A 21005-nucleotide genomic window follows, 5' to 3' on the forward strand; every position below is an offset into this window, starting at 1 on the left:
CCTCTGAATTCGATCACACATGCCCTCAACATATCCTCCAATGTCTGAATGGTGTGCTCTGCCTAACCATCTGTCTTAGGATGGAAAGATGTACTAAGCTTTACCTGCATGCCTAATCTCTTCTGGAAGGATCTTTAGAAATGCAAAGTGAACTAAGCTCCTCTATCCGAAATAATAGACAAATGAATCCCATGCAACCTCATAATCTCATCAACGTAGAGTCTCGCATGATCCTTGGCTATGTAAGTAGACTTCACAAGGATAAAGTGGGTAAACTTAGTCATCCTGCCCACAATAACACATATGGAGTCATGTTGTCTCCTAGTCCTTAGAATTCCAACCACGAAGTCCGTGTTAATGGCCTCCCATTTAAAATTCGAAACCTCAATCATCTAAGTGAGACCACAAGGCTTAAGGTGCTCCGTCGTAACCAACTGACAATTAGGACACCTGGTCACATATTCAACAATGTCCTTCTTCATGCCATGCCACTAATAGATATGCTTAAGGTCATAATGCATCGTGGTGGAACTTTGATGTATAAGATACCTGGAACCATGGGCCTCTGTAGTAATCTTGGTCTATAAATCATCCACATATAGTACACACAGCCTGTCTGGTACCAAAGTTTTCCTTCACCTCCCAAATCAAAGGACTCATTCATCTTTATCAGCACTGAGTCCTTCAACTCCATCCACACAAGATCAAGATGTTGAACCTTCTTGACTTCAACTACCAAGGATGATTCAGAACTAGGATGAACTGAAACACCCCCTACAAGTAGAATCCATCAACAGCACACCCAGTCTTACCAGTCTGTGTACATCCTTCCCCAACTCCTTCTTCCCATCATCAATGTGGGTTGTACTCCCCATGCTCAACCTTGTCAAAGAATTAGCTACAACATTTGCATTCCTTGGATGGTTGTGGACACTCATGTCATAGTCCTTCATTTGCATTCCTTGGATGGTAGTGGACACTCATGTCATAGTCCTTAATTAGCTCCAACTATATCCGCTGACGTAGATTAAACTTTCTCTGTGTGAACACGTACTGAAGACTCTCGTGGTCTGTGAATACATCCACATGCACCTCGTACAAGTAATGCCTCAATAGCTTCAATGCAAATATAAGAACTGCCAACTCCAGTTCATGAGTGGGATAATTCTTCTCATGAGCCTTGAGCTGTCCGGATGCATATGCTAACACCTTAACACCCTGCATAAGAATACAACCCAAACCAACCTTCGATGCGTCACAATAAATAGTGTAACTCTCACCACATTTAGGCAACGTAAGAATTGGGGATGAAGTGATTCTGTCCTTGAGCTCCTGGAAACTCTTCTCACAAGTCTCTGCCCATTCGAACTTGTCTTTCTTCTTAGTCAAAGTTGTCAGTGGGGAAACAATGGAAGAAAAACCCTCCACGAACCTTCGGTAGTAGCCAGCCGATACCATAAAGCTATGGATATCAGCGGGAGTAAGAGATATTGTCCAGTTCTTAACAGCCTCAGTCTTCCTGGGGTCCACCTCCACACCTTGATCAAACACAACAAGACCTAAGAAGTTCACTTATCTAAGACAAAATTCACACTTGCTGAACTTGCATACAACTGATGTTGTTTAAGTACCTTCAATGTTAGTATCAAATGTTGTTCATGCTCTTCCTTAGTCTTATAGTAGATGAGGTTGTCATCAATGAATACTATTACAAAAGAATCAAGGTATTCACGAAAGACTCTGTTCATGAGGTTCATAAATGCAACTGGTGAATTAGTGAGACCAAATGATATGACTAAGAACTCATAAGACCATAACGGGTATGAAAGGTTGTCTTTGGGATATCTTAATCCCTAACCCTAGGCTGACGATACCTAGAACGAAGATCGATCCTCGAGAAGAAACTACACACTTGGAGCTAATCGAATATGTCATCTATTTCGCAAGTGTATACTTGTTCATTATAGTGACTTTGTTGAGCTACCAATAATCGATACACATCCTAAGGGTTCCATCTTTCTTTTTTCACAAACAACACTGGAGCGCTCCAAGGGGATATGCTTAGCTGGATGAAGTCCTTATCAATGAGATCTTTTAACAGCAGCTTTAACTCTTTGAGTTCAGATGGAGAAATTTTGTAGGGAGGAATTTAAATCGGTTTGGTATCGAGGTTGAGGTCGATACCAAAATCTATCGCTCGAGGGGAGGGACTCCAGGAAACTCATCAGGTAAAACATCTTGGAACTCATCCACTACAGGCACAGAGTCTATGGAAGGAATGTCATGATCTAGATCATTGACACTCATAATATGGCATAACAATCCCTTGGACATCATTTTATTAGCTTTTAGGTTCAAAATCAAGGGACTTCAATGACTAGAATTCTACCCCTCCAGGACCAGCTCTACTTCATTAGGGAAACAAAATCTTACAACCCTACTACGACAATCCATGAAGGCATAACATTTATTGAGACAGTCCATACCAAGTATAATATCTAAGTCATTCATAGTTAACTCAACAAGGTCTACACATATAGTATTACCACATACTTCTATTGGGCAACCTTTATGAACCCTATCAGCTTTTATATTTTCTCTTAAGGGAGTATTAACTACGATATGATCATGCAAAACCTCAGGTAGTGTTTCAAAAGTAAGAGTAAGCAAGGGAGACACAAAATAAAGTGTAGACCCTGGATCAAGTAAAGAATAAACAGAAGTTGAGAAAACTTGTAGCATACCTGTGACGACATCTGCCGAATTCTCCTGCTCCAACCTGCCCTTTAAGGCATAGAATTTGTTCCTCTTAGGAGGCTCGGCTGTAGCAGCATTCTGAGGATTAGGCTTAGGCTGAGCATTACCTCCACCCTGACCTCTATTCTGTGGACCGTCCTAATGATATGTCCATTCTTCCCGCAATCGAAGCAAGCATTTGTGCCTAGTCTACACTCTCAACTATGAATGCGGCCTCACTTGCAATATTCCTTTTTTGGGACACTGCACATCATCTCCATTGCCCTTATTGGGTTTGGGTCTGCTTCATCTACATGCTTCACTCATTTGAGAGTTAGAGTTCCCTAAACTCTGATGCCCTTTCTTAAATTTGGGCTGATGACGAACTCCGAGAGTGCTCCTGCCACCACCATTGCTGGGACCTATCTTGTTAGAAAGGTTAGGCCTGCTGACCTCACTGACTCTACTCTTCTTCCTGTTGTCCTCAACCGGCTCGACATGCACCATCATCCTGGACAGTTCCATGCTGTCATGTAGCATCGCAGCCCGACACTCCTCCTCCAAGTCCTATGAGATTCCTGTAAGGAACCTGCTCATTTCGTCCCTGCTGTTCGACACAAGGGAAGTGGCATACTTGAACAATTTTACGAATTTTAGGGAATACTCCTAACAGTCATCGATCCTTGATTAATGTTGATGAACTCCTCAATCTTATCCTCTCTCATCTCCCTAGGGAAGAACCTCTCAAGAAAGGCTTTATTAAACAGCTCCCATGCGATCACCTTGATATCCTGGCATATCTTGCGCCATGCCTCAGCAACATCCTTCAGCTGGTTTGAAGCCAACTCAGCTTTCTCAATATATGTCGCCCCCGTTGCCACCAAAAATCATCTGGACCTCCTCCATGAACTCTTGAAGATTCTTTACAGTCTTATATTCGGTAAAGATATGAGGATTCATTCTCATAAAATCTCGCAATTTGTTCGCCATGTTTTGGGCTTGTGAATTCTCCCGCTGAACCTCTTGTCTGTTGGCCTGGGCCGTCATAGCCTAAGCCTGCATAGTTATGGCTTCAACCATGTTTCCCAAAGCGGTTCGCATCTCCGCATCAGTCAACCCAGCTGGGTTAACTGGCATGGCCACTCCTGCAGCTAGAGCCTGGGGTTGAACTTTGTTGCCCCAAGCAGCTGCTCCCACTCTTCCCCAACCAGCGTTCCCCTTTGTGTTCATTTTCTAAAAAATAAGAATTGATGTTAGGTATACTCATAACACCAATAAATCGTAAATTAAGGAAAGCACGATAAGATCAGAAGAAGAGAAATTTCCTATGCATCATGTAGTCTCTAATTCATGATAGTGGTGCACTTCACTACGTAGAAACTACCAAATGTTGTTGATGTGCATATTATATTCCATAGAATTAAACCTAATGCTATGATACAACGTTTGTCAGGACTGGGGTCTAGACCCTAGCCAAAACCAGCAGCGTTGACCTCTCAGAGGTCGCAGACAAGCCCCTATACGTCCTTATTACATCGTATAGGTTAATTTTTATGGAAAATTTAAAACTTTTTTTTCTTTGAAATACACATAGACTTCATAGTAAGAATTGCATTATATTGCATCAGTTCAAAACAACCATCTAATAATAAGATATTCAAATGAAGGAAAAAGTTCATAACTGCATTAATATTAAGTTGCCAAAATGGAACCAATACGACGTCTAAAAATAAGTAAGAAAGAAATACTAGTGAAACATCCTTACTAGATCATGCCTACTTCCAATCTAGAATATAATAGATAAGCATCCTCGAAAGCATGGGATCCTACCAAGTTCGGATGAATGCTCCACGTCCGGATAGATTTAACATAGTCTCGTAAGCTCTAGCATCCACCTGCACCTGCACCTAAAAGTAAAGGGTTGTATGGCACTAGTACACTCTTGTACTAAGTATGGGTGTATGCAAGTACACACCAAGGACATGCATGATTAATAAGAGCTCTCTCCTAACGATATGAGTTATGGAAAGCCAAGTCATTTGGACTTGCCAAATAAGATTAGGAGAGTCATGCTATGGGAGTAACATGCATCATCATTCTTTTCATATTGCACACAACACATAACATATTACATTTAGCACATACATATATCACATATCTTTCATTCGTATATTCTGAAACCTTTGAATCACGGACTTAACATTAGGACTTCCCAAATAAGGGCTTAACACATGTGACCTTAACTGGGGAGCCTTCTTTAGCAAACATAGAGGCTGCTTCATTCATTCATAAGTACTTCTTTTTTCATACATTTATATACTTAGGATGCTGCTTAGGACTCTCCTCGGGTTCACTATGCAATGAACAAGAATGACCTAGTGTCATTACTTGAGTCTAGTTCACGTCTTAGTTATCATATCCAAACACCTTTGATATCATTCATTTTATTGTCTCCATTACATGAGGCTGACCTTATTATTTCTTCAGGAATAATAACTATAATCGACATATATCATGTGAGTTTTAAGAAACCCATTGTCTACACCCCACCGAAAAGAGGTGGAATCACTGGCCAAGGTGAAACCAAAACATCCTAGCGTATATAGGGAAATGAACCCATCTAGAACCCTATGTTGGCTGCATAAGTTCAAAGACGAGGAGATATAAGGAAACCCACACCCTCCTAAACAATCAGTAGGACCCACACCTGCCTAAACAATTAGTATCATCCCATGAGATTTACACAAACCTCTGCCTTCCCGAAAGAAGGAATCACAACTCATAGCTTGCCTATTGGTGCTCAGTATAAAGTTCCATTACATTCATCTCACACATAATAGAAGCTGGATTCTAGCATAAGAGAATCATTGCTCAATATATGACTTCTCATGTCATCATTAGTATTAAGTGTGCATTAATATTAATATTTCATTAGAGTGTTTCTTAGAGACTGGTCCCTTTATTAGTTTTACACTCTCATAGGTGAGTACGGTTTTTGGTAACACTTATTAGGCTCATTTAAGATTGGTCTCGTCTTTCATAGTAGAATCTTATCATGTTGTCATCACATTCATTAACTTTAGCATATTAACTCTTCATAATTACTCACCCCATTACGTGAATATTCAATTCGTCATATGCCAATGCACTTGGCCTTTTTATGTTTTTCACAGTCTTACTTAACCCTCCGGGGTCACATCATTTCATCATATGCATCTTAGGTTCACTTACTTTTAAACATACGTATGACTTATGAATACATACATCCAAGCCATGAGGCTTCATTCATAATTCGTCTTAGTGACTTATACTTACCCAAGATTATAAGGTAAAAGACTTATGCATCTTCTAAGTATGCCAAGGTCTCGAGTTCAATTCCTGTAGGCAACATTCATTAAATATTTTCTCACATACGACTTATGTATCAATACGGAATTGGTTCAAGGGAACCCGATTTCAAACCCTTGAGCAACACTTAGTCTTATATTAAACTTTGACTTAAAATTTCAGCTTTGGGACCTGATATCGAATCCTAACGCCTACATTTCTTTTCGCCTACATTTCTTTATTTCTTTCTTTTCTTTCCTTGACTTTTCTATTTTTTTCCGAGAGGATGTAGGATTGATCCTCCACAATCTCATTTTTTTAATTGGTTCTCCTAGTTTCCTCACCCATCCGAGAGGTTGTGGGTTCCATTCCAACAAACCCCATTTTATTTATTTTTTATTCTTGCATTGACCGGTCATAATTTAGGCCAAGGACACACGGGTTTGAATCCCATGTACCTCATATCTTTTAATTATTTTTCTAGATTCTCTTACTCGGCTAAGACCTGAGTTCGATTCCCCTTAACCTCACATTTATTATTATTAAATTTTTAGTTGCTTGCATAAGGTGAAGTCTTGGGTTCAATCCCTAATAACCTCATGCCTAAAATATTTTTTTTAAAAAAAACGAAAATTTCAGCCATGGTTAGCCGATATCTAGAAATTTAGTCATCGTTACCAGTCCATTTTTCTCAATCCTTTGTACTTTAGATTTTTTTGACAATTCTCTAGACATTTCGTACATTATTACATGCATTTTTCCTAGTAATTTCATACAAAAACACAAGGATTTAATATACCATATTCATACTCCAATTCATACCATTTTCATACTCCAATTCGAGACAAAAAGACACGGCCACACCCACACATTGGACACGTTTATCATCACATAATTCCGGACATACATACATGGACATAATCATCATGAAAACACATTACATTTCTAAATTCTACTAGCAAACATATCCAACCTACAACAATTGATGGGAGCTAGTGACAGGGACATGCAAAGGGGAATATTCCTAGTTTCCGGATTAGATTTCAACTGAATCTTAGGGGTCTCATGGGAAAGGGACCAAGAGGAAGAAAACCCATACCTTTTTCGTCGTTTAACACTTTCCAAACCTGATCTCAAGTGCTGTCAACTCCCACGAAAAACAATGCTTCTCCAAAAAAACCTCACACGCAAACCGTTTGAAAAATGCTTTCGCTTTTCATTTTTAGTTTATTTTTTTTATTTTTAGCGTTCTAGTTCTTCAAGAGTGATAAACTTTTTTTTGTTCTGTTTACTGTTGATGAGCGTGAGACAGAGAGTGAATAGGTGTGAGAAAGAGAGTGGAGAGATGCGAGAGTAAGTTTAGGAGTAGGAGTTTCAGTTGAAAACGTAGTCAAACTAGGACTCTTTTAAATTAAAAAAATCTTCTTTTCCCTTACTTAAATTATCAAATTAAATACCAATTAATTAAACTTTATATTGCTTCCTCCAAGGATCGAACCCGGGTGGAGCTCATCTCTCGAAAGTGGTTCAATTCGGCTCAACCCTACCCGAATGGTCCACTATATTAATTAATGAATCAATTAAATAAATACATAGGGTAATTAAAATACTACCCCTAGACTGGAAAACACCATTTACCCCTAGACCCTCCAAACCTATTATTACCCCTTTCAAGTTCGATTTAGACTTAGTCGGGTGAATCTTAATATTTGGGTGCCCTACATAGAGGGGCCCAACCTTTCCTAGATCAACTAACACACCAAGATGGTTGACTTTGCTGGTAAATTGATTCAAAGGTCTGGTTCGACGTGCATCAATCCATGTGAATCCGATCTAATCTAGGCATTCTAGGTACATTTAGGAATTACTTAGAATAGTAATTTATGGGTTGTTACAATCACTTTGGTTGAACAAGTAGAATTGGCTGCGTACTAACTCAAAGGTTTTTCTCAAATTGGGTTTAATAAACGGAAGGAAGAGAGGAAATATTAACTGGCGGAATTAAAGGTTGCCATCCTAGATAGGCTCTTTCCCGTAGAGATGGGGTAAGAATACATGCTTTAATTCAGTAATGTTCATTAAGGAATCATGAGCATCAATAAATATATAGTGAACTTTACTCAATTATCAAATGTGCCCCAACTATGGTTTTCGATTGAAGGAAATGGATGAGTAAATTTGTGTTGGGTGTTTCCAACATGGTGATCAAAGAATGTCTAACCGTATTGCTTGTTAAGGATATGAATGCCTCTTGTTTGATTATACATGCTCAACAAATCAAAATAGAAAAACAATAGGAAAGGCTAGGGTTTCAAAGAGGGATAATGTTGATTTCCCAGATTTAAGGGTCCATTAGATGTAATCTTCTCATGGTAATGGTTCTACTGAAAAAATTGTGTCGGAGAGGTAAAGGTGGGGAAAAAGACATAGATAAGTGTATAGCCAGTTCAAATATATGCTTTTGGTGTGGAATGAGTGGTCACTAGGTGAGACATTTCCTATTGCTTGCACCTAAGCGAAGGGATGGTAGACAAGTTCAACCTAGTGGTTCTGGTTTGGGTACCCCAAGGAAAAAATGGGTTTTATGCACTTTCGACACGAAAAGATCACGAGGGTTCCTCCATGTGGAAATCAATATGTTATGATCTTTAAGCTTGTGATGCATTTCTTGATGTTGGCTGTTTCGTTGGTTCTTGTAAGGCTCCCTGTATAGTTCTTGTGTTTAAATTCAACCTTGAAATCTTGTTGGGGATCACTTAAACATTTACATGTATCAGTGGTTCTGTAGTTGTTAATACTTTGGTTTTATGCTTAGTTGAGGGAGATAGATTCAGAAAGACTTGTGAAGTTTGCTCCTAAGGATATAGTGTTTATTACATGGCTGGTATGTGTGTGAAACTATATAAATTGTTGGGATTTTTCTTTATTATTATTTGGTAATGTAATGGTTAGAGAAAATGTGATGTCTTAGTATATTTATCTCGTTCCTTTGTCTTTGTGTCTAGCTTGAGGCATTAGCCTCTCATGTTAACTTATTAAGACTCTTGTGCTCTTAGACATTCGCTCGTATCATCATGAATGCATACTCATGAAAATTATGATTTTTGAGATTATAATTTAGTTTCATTGATTGCTTATTATAACGTGCTTTTTGTGTACCATTTGCATATATGTTTAGGAAAGAATTTTTTAAAAGTATTTTTTTTCTTGGAATTGATATTCCTTCTTAGTATTGTATATTTTGATGAAATTGCATTCATTTTGGGTTGTCAGTTTCTCTCCTACTCTATTCATGCTAGATTGAGTCTCATTTAAGGGAGAATGTTCCTAAGGGGGGGATATTGTAACACCTCAAAATAAGAATGGTTGCATAGGTGACTGTAGGTTCAAGTCTACCCAGCCTATTTATGGACAATATAAGATTCTACAGTCCGTAGAAGGGAGTCCTTGAAATGGCATTAATGATTTATTGATTTATGCATCTCCAAAGTTTTCTGCGAACAACCACATGGTTAGTATAAAGTTATATGGTGTGTAGAAAGTGGTCGTAGAAGGGTTCCAAACTTTGTTGAAAATTTGTTGGCCTTTTGGGTTCTACGGTTGGGTATGTGATCCATAGAAGTTTAGACAGACTGTAGAGTTGTCTCTTGGAAATCATTTCAAAATTGGACCCCTGTAACCAGTTCTACAGATGACCATACGGTCCGTAAAAGTTTAGATATATCGTATGATCATTCTTGCACTTATTATTAAATGGTATTTGGGTATTTTCCTTCATAATTAAAACCTATACAAAATCGTTTTACCCAATAACTCTAAGCTCTATAAATACCTTCACTCTTAGAAATTTCCTTCAACTTATTTATTCCCTCAAATCCTTATATTCTCTCTAATGTTCTCTCCAAATATCTTATCTCTATATCACGATAGAAGAATGTAGGGTTCTTGAAGTTAAAGTATATTTTCTTCTTCATTTTTAGGGATTCAATAAAGGTATGATTGAAACTTATCAGGGGGTTCCAATAATCCATTGAGTCCCTAAAGTTTCATCAACTCACCTATTCTATTTGCCAAAAATATCAATTAGAATTTCATTCAATTCCTCATGAGTTTTATTTGTATGGATTCAATTGGTCAATCATGATCTTAATTTTATGATTTTGAATTAATTATATGATTTTTAACTAATTTCATGTGAAAACATGCATTGATTTATGAGGTTTTACTATAACACTAATTTACATTAATTTATGAAGAAGCTTGAATCTATGAATATATTTTTTAAAAAGATGCATATTTTATGAAAGCAATGTATATGACTTAAGTAAGCTTAGAGATGAACGTGTCTATATGGTTTATGAAAATTGGAACCATGACATGAACGACATCACAACTTTTCCTCAATATTATTTTTGGCTATTTTCCTAAATTAAGTCTTGATTAGTATAGTATCTGGATGTACCATCAATGATTATGAATCACAATTTTAAAATGATTTCTATTAGTAGTAGGGCATTCTTAGTATGCAATTAATGACTATGGGCCTTATAAATCTTTTATGAAAATATCATAGCTGGTGAAAGGTTTTCTCACACATGGTCTATGGTGTCAAGACCGGGGAGCACATCCTAGAAGTAACTCGGCGTACTTGACCTCTCGGAGGTCTTGTACAAGCCTATAACAACCAGAGAGTATACCCTAGAAGTTATGATAACAAAAATTTTCCACACGGCATCGTCGACCTCTCGAAGGTCTAAGACACGCCTCTTAGCATTCATTCATTGCACAAACATAAAAAAGCAGAAAATTTTAAACTTTTAATAGAAAATCATTTATATATATATATACATATATATACATACATATATATATATATATATATATATATATATATATATATATATAATACGTACATAGTCTAGACACTAAGTATTTTTTGTCATCTGAGACTCAACAAAATTATAGTAGAATAAGGACACGACCCTTAACAATAGAGAACATAATCTAGACTATTACATAGTTTGAATAACATATTTGACATAAGAAATCCTTGAATCTTAAGGATCCCTTTCTTGAATTTGGGAAGTATCTATTCAAGCTCATCCCTCTTAGAAACATCCTCTAGCGATCACCACCTACTCTTGGTGTAAAAAGATAAAGAGGAATTGTATTAGTACAAGAATTAACCAAGTATGACAACCATGCAAAAACATGCATTTAAAGAGGACATTTAGTTAAAAATCATGCATCATGTCTTTATAGTAAAACTTCATGAACATTGATAGAACAAGCACAATATAATTCACCTACTTCATTTTAATATGGATATTACTCATAACAACGCTTAAGGACATTTAATGATCATTTACTAAGGAAAAATTCACACATAAGAACCATCACCTAAGACAACCTCCCAATCTCACTAGTGTAATGCACTAGTAGTATGTCATACTACTACTCATACCAAGTGATCCTAAGAAGTCATCTTAGACTTAGGCACATTATATTCAATAACATGCCATACATGCATTAACCTTAAACGTAAGAACAACATACTTCATAACATCATATAAGGACTCATGCCCTTACTACAACTTTAGTCATAACACATTTAGTTCATACCATATGTAAAACACCCTCATAACCCCTTCTCAAGATTACTTTTGCAATGTACACATGGAGTCCCATACCCCCACATATACTAAGTAAAACTCATTTAGAATCCATAATTGCAATTCACATGTATACTCATAATTCATGTCTTGATATAGAAAAGTCTATTCAACATGCATTCATACAATTCACACATAACAAAGTAGTAAACTTATCTTTTCTTGGAGTTCACTAGTGTAATGCATGGGTAGGGTCCATAGTCATACCTAAAATAAGTAACCTCCTCAAGGAATTACAATTAGAGTTCATATACTTATCTTAATTTATTTCTTAACCTTCGGGAGACATAGACATAACCGACATAGGCTATGTGAGCTACATGAAATTCGGTGTCATACAACCCCACAAAAAAAAGGCATTCTAAGGTGGAACCTACATAATGGGTATCTAGATGGATCCACTACCTATAATCTATGGGGGCACGTAGTTATCGAACATGGAGATTGTTACTATAAACCTTGACTTTCTAAACGTGAAAGTTTCCATATTACGAGACAACATATATGTTGGGAACCCGGACTTGCTAAACGTGAAGGTTCTCTTGTGGGAATCAAGATTTACTAAATGTGAATCCCCCACTCTCATTTGTCATGTTCACTTTGTGCTAGGCTCAAACTCCATTTTTAACATATTTAATTCATTATTATATCACTTCATAAGATTAGGCTTTAGTCTCTTGCTCCTTCATCCATCGTATAACTTAAAGGTTTCTAGGATGAGAATGTATTTTCGTGATAGATACAACTTTATGTGAGAATGTCCTTTCACATATTTATACAATCATGTGTGTGTGTGCCTACAATGTCATATCAACCTTCACATAACCACCTCTAGAAACATATGTTCATAAATTCATTAATCATATACTTACACATGCATAGAAATAAGTAATGATGCATAGGAGAACTATCCTTTCCTTAATCATTGTGAATCAACCCTATTTATAGACATGCATGAAGTTTGTGTACGTTGGTCAACATGATCACATAATGGCTACAACATAATATTGAGGAGGCCACCCACTAAGGATCACAACACATGTACAACATTCTTCACATTTCAAGTCATACACATATAGAGTATTAAGGACTGTGGACTACACACACTTACATAACATCATAGGAAGCAAGAACATATTCCATATTAGAATGTAATACTCCTATCATACCTTTATCACACATTCATATAACGTTCATATAGGTAAGGGTCATTCTATAAAAGTAGTCACCATCGTTATCTATATAGACCACACCTAACCCTCACACGATCATCACATATACACAACATCATCCACACACCTAAATCATGCAACGAGTATGGAAGAAGATGCATATAATTTTACGTAACATCTATTCTCTTAGACATGATACTAGAATCAAGGCTACATCATTTAACTTCCAAAAGATTGAAATCATCAGATCAATTCATCTTGCATCTAAAATCATCATTAGAATTCTTTTTAAATCACTTTTACAATGAACTCATGGTTAGATTTAAAGATGAGAGTTTTTTTCTTCAGTATCATGCTTTAAAAAGCTTTGAAAGGGCTCCTTAGATGAATGGCTATATAAGGATGAAGGATTACCATACCTTTTACATCATAAATCCCACAAAAATCTTAGAATAAATCTCTAAAAATTGACCTCCATAGCTTGTTCTTGAGCTTGTTCTCTAATGGAGGTTTGAGAGAATTTCGAAGAGAAGGGAGTTTTGGGATTTTTTTTGATTTTGTTATTAGGTGATGGGGTTTTGAATTAGGAAAGGGGTTAAATAGGACCTAAAACAAGTTTATAACCAACTCCCAAGGTTACTAAAACACCCCATACATATTTGGTCTTTTAGACATGTAAAACTTTGCTTTTAAAATGACGCAACTGAATATGAGAAGTGGTTGCGCATCTTGGAGGCATCCCCTAATCTTTTCTCCTATGATTTTTGAGCAGTGAGACTTGTGTAGCTTGCGTGATTCACAGGCAGCTTATGTGCGAGGCACGCGACACGTGAGTGGCTCCGAATATTGGTGATGCACGCACCCTTGGGCAGCGTACTTGTCCAACGTTTGGGTCCTTCTCAAGGACCCTTAGGTTGGTCTTCAGGGATTCGTACCCAAACGTTTTGACCCTTAACATGTATGATAAGACACGAGGTCACCTATACTATTTTAGACTCCAAACAACACATAAAAAGAAGGAAAACATACAAGGACACACTAGTAGGTTTAAAGACTAACTTTCGAACTTCATGGATGTTCTTGGATGTTTGACCTCAAAACCTCTTCAAATTAACTATACATGCTTTAAAGCACATTATTTACATGTTAATGACCTTTTTATACATATGTGAGGCTCTAGATACCTTTGTTCATAGGGTCTTGAAAATATCCCCCACTTGCGAACATTCCTCCTCGAATGATACTTGAAACTTTTAAAACACTTTCAAGGACTCAGTGACCCATATGGAAGCTCACAACATTCAAAATAACATAATACATTAGTCAACGCACCATATTTACAAGAAACACCAACTTCATACCACCATGAAATTAAAGCAACATAATAAATTATGGATTACTCTTACAATTATGTCCATGACTACCTGCTTTTTCAAACTTATTGCCATTTAGAGGAACTACCTTCTCCAACTTTAAAAATGCTCATTATTTCATTATAGGTTTAAAAATATGATGGATTTCAGATGCACACATAGGCATAATCCCTACTTTAACTCATGAGAAAATTAAGCAATTTATTTAATTGCAAAAATCATGACTAATGTAGGTCAAAAACAATCTGATAGCCTAGACACAATATCATCGAGGTCATACATGACATTACCATGTTAAAATTTTGTTCAAGGATGAACTACCTTTTCCTAGTCATACGATTCACATATGTCATCATAGAGTTCACATAAAACCAATGCACAAAGGTCAATACATTTTAAGAAGGATTTGTCCACTTTCGACCAAAGCATGCTCAAATTCTCTTCCTTATGAAGTCTAAATGGAAGCTCATACCACACACATAGCATGACATTAACTTCCATAGAGATGCATCATTTAGGGAAAAATGTTACAATTCATAGGCATACATTGATGACACTAACTAGACATACCATAACTTCTCAAGAGTGAGCCTACAACAACACTTTCTAAGTAATAAAATTCATACATCTTTAAAGGGATTCATCTTTTCTATTTAAAGAAAACTTAATACCTCGTTATTGGGCCAAATCACCCTCATATCAAAACTATTATCAAGCACGTTCATCAAGACACCTCATGAAGTTAAATGCACATTTATCATATCAGAAGGCACAACAACATGAGAATCATGCAATTTGATCTAAATTCCTTTTCCATGCAGTAATGACCTTTCATAACATGCATAACATAGTGTAATTTAAGACATGCATAACATATGGAGAACATACAACTTATACTCATATGCAAGACTCCATATTATAAAACAAGCTACTTAGGAACTCTTTGGTTTCAAGCTTGAGTAAGAATAGAAAGAAAATATAGGGATATCTACAAGCTTACAACTCACATCTTAATACCCCACATAGGGTAAACCCATTTAAGATAAACTTATCTCATCCAAGGGAACTTGGACTCACCAATTCTTCTAGTGAAGCATAACATCACCCTCTTGGGATCAAGTTTATGCAAACCTTCCTTGACATCACCTCCTTCAATTTCTCAAGAAGGAATCAATTCCCCCTTTGTTATTCACTCACACCCACTAGGTGAGGAATTTAAGAAGTCAAAAATAGTAGATAACTTATTCCAATCCATGATCATCACTGCAAGTGATCCTTAACCTTGGGAAGTTCAAGGGTACTCAAATTAGGACCATTAAGGGCATTCATAATCTTACCATCTAGGATTGTTATCCCCCACTTAGGGTAAGCCTGATCAATTATTCATAACCTCATACTCTTATCCACCAAAGTAATGTCAAGTCAAGACCAAACCTACAAGGGTCATCACCATTGGTAGAAACTTCCAACCAACAACGCCTAGGAACAACCTAAGCACTTCCTCAAACGGTCATACTAAATATCAAACATAAAAGTCAACAAATCACTTCAATGTAGGTCAACCTTAATTTTCTCCTTATATTGAAGAGTTAAGGGGTATGTACTACCCGCTAAGTCACTTTAGGGCAAACACATAATCCCAACTCATAGAATAAAACCTTTCTTCCCTTTTCCTGATTATTAGAATAAGTTCATATAGGGACTCATCATTTAATCAGAAAGGTTCTCCCATTAACTAGGATACTTCACAATAACCTTACAAGGTTCAACACACTATCTCCCTTTCACAGGATCAAGCCTATAAAAAGACTCCAATCTACACAATTACAACCTTGAAACATCACTCATATAAAAAAGCAACTTTCATTCTTTCCCTATTTACCACATTTCTCCAAAACCTTTCAAGCCTGTTTTATAATAGTACACTTCTCATGATACATAACCATCAAGCAACCTATCGATCCACAAGAGGACTCCATTAAACTATAAATACACTTAACTAGATTCCACACATCATTCATCGCATTGACGTAGAAATTTAGCAAAAAATTTCAAACTTTTCATAGCACATCACACGCTAGAACATCACTTCATATATATAAAGTATCATAAGTACACAATTAATACACTAAATCTCCTTTTGCCTTCTTAGACACGACATGAATAGAATAAAATAGTTACACGGTCCTTATCAACATAAAATCGTGATTTATACTATTACATAAACTTAATAATCATCTTGACATAAAGATCCTTGCATCATAACGACACTCTTAAACTTGGGGAAAGTATCTATCAAAGTTCTTCACTTTATCCTCTAGGCATCACCACCTACACTTTGTGTAATAAGATGAAGAAGAATGGTATTAGTACAAGAACAAGCTATGTATGATAACCATGCAAAAACATGAGTTAAAGAGGACATTTAGTTAGAAAGCATGCATTATTAACTTTTAGTAAATCATCATGAACATTGATACAATAAGTACAATATAGTTCACATACATCATATAGTCATTGATATACCTCATAACAATACTTGAAGCCGTTTCATCACATTTAAGACACATTGTACACATAAGAACCATCATTAAAGTCAAGGAGCATCCCATAATAGTAATCATACCAAGTGATCCTAGGAAGTTACCCTAGACTTAGGCATATCATATTCAACAAGTCATAACACACTCAGTTAAAACTAGACTTAAAACCACATACTTCATGGCATCATAAAAGGATTCATTCATTTACTAAACTTTTAGACATAACTCATTCAGTTCATATCATAGGTAAACCACCTTTAAAACTCCTTCACAAGCTTACTTTTGCATTGTACACATGTAGTCCTATACCCCCACATATACCAAGCTAACCCATGTAGAAGCCATAAGTGTAATTCAGATGCATAGTCATGATTCATGTCATCATACAACTAATATCAACCTTGACATGCATTCATATTTACATACATGAACCATAATAATTATTTTAGAAAAATAAGCCTCATCATAATTTCCCTTAGATTCCATTTGTGCAACGTATAAGTATAGTCCATAGTCCTACCTACACTAAGTAGTCTTTCAAGGAATCATGTAAACTATTCATATTCTTATCTTAGTTCATTTCATAACTTTTAGGGAAGATTAGCCGTAACCGACATAGACCAAGTGAGATACATGGAATCCCAAAAAAGTGTTCTACTTGCCAAGGTAGAACGATACAAAATACCTATTCTAGTAGATCCACTAAGCTAAGACCTACTGGGCACGTACTTATGGAACAAGGATATTGTCACTAGAAATCTTGACTTGCTAACGTGGAGGTTTCCATCTAATGAGACAACATCTATGTTGGGAACTCGGACTTGGTAACGTGAAGGTTCTTTTGTGGGAAGCCCGACATACTAAACGTGAAGCCCCCACTCTCATTTTTCATCTTCCCTTGTTGCTTAGCACAAACACCCTTTTTAAACATATTTAAGCCTTTATTAGCATTAGTTCATAAAGTAGGACTTAGGGATTTGCTCCCTCATACATCATATAGCTCAAAGGTTTTTAAGATGAGAATGACTTTCATCATAGAACCTATATTATGTTAGAATGTCCTTTCACATAATCCAATCACTCATACATTAATGTGCGTGTACATTCATATGTGAGAAATACTTTGAAATAAACACCTCTTGGCAACACATGCCCATAATTCATTAATCATATACTTTGTACGCATAGTAATAGATCAGGGTGCATATGATAACTATTCTATCAATTGACACCATGAATCTATCCTACTCATAATTATGCATGATAGTGTGTGTGTGTTCATATTAGTCATGAGAATCACATAAGATCAACAACATAGCTATGAAGGAAACCACCCTCTAACGGATCCTAACACATACTCAATATCCCTCAAGTCATGAACAACTTCACATAAGAGTATTAGGGACTATACACCACATACCCACATTATATCATAGAGGGCAAGAACATAACCAACATTAGAATTGGAGAATCCTAACATGCATAAGATCACATATTCATATAGGGTTCACATAGGTATAGGGTCATGCTACAAGATTATTCATCACAACTATTCATATATACCACACCTTACCATAACAATATCATCCACATATATACATAATCATCCATATACCTATATCATGCAACTAGAATGGAAGACTAGACATATAACTTCACATGTGTGATCATCATAGCCACAGTTCACAAAACATCAATTGCCTTTAAGGCCATGATCATAACATATAAGGATGTACAAGAATTTAAAAACCACCACCATAAGTGAACCATACCAAACGACACAATTCAATATATATTTTTTGCTAAATAAAGGAAATAAGTCTACTTACCAAATCTCTAAGATATGATCAATATTGATCAAGTTCCAAAAGTTCATAATCAATTGATATAGACAACTTTAGGATTAAGTAATACACTATAGTCAAATCATAATTGAATAATCATCTAATAAAGATCACAAGACCTACAACATAGGCCAATTGAGAAAATAAGAGGATCATGGGTTATTTAAAAAATTCCTAAGGAAATCATCATAAAACATTGAATAATCATAAAACTCATCATTAGAATTTCTTTGAAAATTGTTTGACAATGAAACCATGGCTAGATTGAAATATAGGATTTTTTATCATGAAATCTCTTTGAAAAAACCTTCGAAAGAACTCCTTAGATGAAAATTTATATAAGGATGAAATATTACCATACCTTTCTACATGAGAATACCATGAAAAATTTGAGAAGAAAACAAGTGAATCCATCCCTAGCTTGAGCTTGAGATTTGTCTCCAATGGAGGTTCTAGAGAGGATTTATTTTGTGAGGGAAAGGTTTGATTTGAAGAATGAATTCTAAATTGGGATGTTATGTTTTTAATCAACTTATAATGAACAAAAGGTAAAATAAACGTTCATTCTTTAGTTGTAACAAAGTTTGAATTTCCTAATTCAACCCTACCTTGGTCGTGTCTAGACAACATGTTTGAGGTCACATCGACGCTGGCACGGAACGAGCCATCGTTTGACTGAAGCGTTGTGGTACTGCAGGGTCATTTGTGACTGAGACTCCACATTTTAGGAGCTGATCACCCACGCATAATTTTGGAGCAGTTCCCCCAATCAACGGGATGTCGACCAATTTACTAGCCAACGTTCACTTGGGCGTCGATTGACACTTCCTTGCCAGCTTTCGGTCCTCTTTAAGGAACCTATGGGTGGTCCTTGGGGAGTTGTACCTGGGAGTTTAGACCCTAAATACGTCCATATATATGTTAGCATCCTCTGGTATCAATTTAGACTCCAAACAACACTCTAACGCAAGGCAAACATACAAAGGAATACTAGCAAACAAGCGACTAGATTTTGAACATTTTGATCGTCCTTTGACGTTTGACTACCAAACTCTTTGTAACAACTATCACAAGTTTTAACACACTTAATTTAAATTTTATTAATTTTTTAAATCATATCTGAAGCTCTATATACCTTAGTTCATTTGGAGGGTATTAATAATATCCCCCACTTGGGAACATTTGTCCTCGAATGACACTTGGAACTCTTAAAACACTTTTAAGGAATCAATGACCAAAACATAAGCTCACATCATTCAACATGTATAACTCATTAGTTAATACACCAAACTTACAAGTAACACCAACTCCATACCATCATCCAATTAAAGCAACATAATCAAATATGGACTAATCCAAACAATTATTTCCATGCTTGCATGCTTCTTCATACCCATTGTCATTTGGAGAAACAACCTTCTCCAGCTTTAGGCATGCTCACTATTTAATCATAAGGTCAAAGATACAATGGATTTCAAATGCACACATAGGCATAATCCACACTTCATCTCATGATGAAAAAAATTAAGCAATTCATTTAGTTTAACATAAATCATGAATAATGTATATCAACTACAATCTTATAGCTTAGAAATAATACCATCAAGATCATACATAACAATACCATGTTTAAGTGTGTTAAAGGAGGAACTACCTTCTCCTAGTCGCAACACACAAACATGACATCATAAAGCTTCTATGGAAGAAATTCACCAACGTCAATTCATTTAAGGAAAAACTCTCAACTTCGAACAAGGGCATACTCATATTTTCTTCCTTATGGAGTCAAAATGGAAGCTCACATGACACACATAATAACATTAGGAAGTAAATTCACAAAATTTGCTTTTGTAGCTTGCACTAGTTTTCATGAACATGCATCATTTAGGGAGAGCATTATAGATCATAGACACATATTAATAATATTGGATAACTATACCATCACTTCTCAAGAGTGAGCTGATATACCATATTTTCACGGTATTATTAATACTTTTTCCTTAAAGTTTAGTCTGTCCAAAAGCCTTTTTGTGCTAATTTTTATATAAGTTTCTCATTATTTGCAGGAAATCTGTCCAAAGATGAATGCGGAGATTTTGAGCGAAGAAATGCAGAAGAGACCACATACGGAGCTTGTGACGGTCCGATGTGGTTGTGACGGTTCGTAGGTGGCTGCATAGTGCAGCTGCTGAAGGAAGATGGGGAAGTCTGACCAAGTGTGGGGTTACGGAGTCCATGACGGTCCGTCGTGTCTATGACGGTCCGTCCAGCAGGTTCGTCACGAAGTTTAGAGAAGTAATCCCATTAACCATATTCCAAGAGTTTAAGTGTTTTGGAA

The sequence above is a fragment of the Solanum lycopersicum genome, chromosome 9 (assembly GCF_036512215.1).
Source record: "Solanum lycopersicum chromosome 9, SLM_r2.1".
Lineage (NCBI taxonomy): Eukaryota > Viridiplantae > Streptophyta > Magnoliopsida > Solanales > Solanaceae > Solanum > Solanum lycopersicum.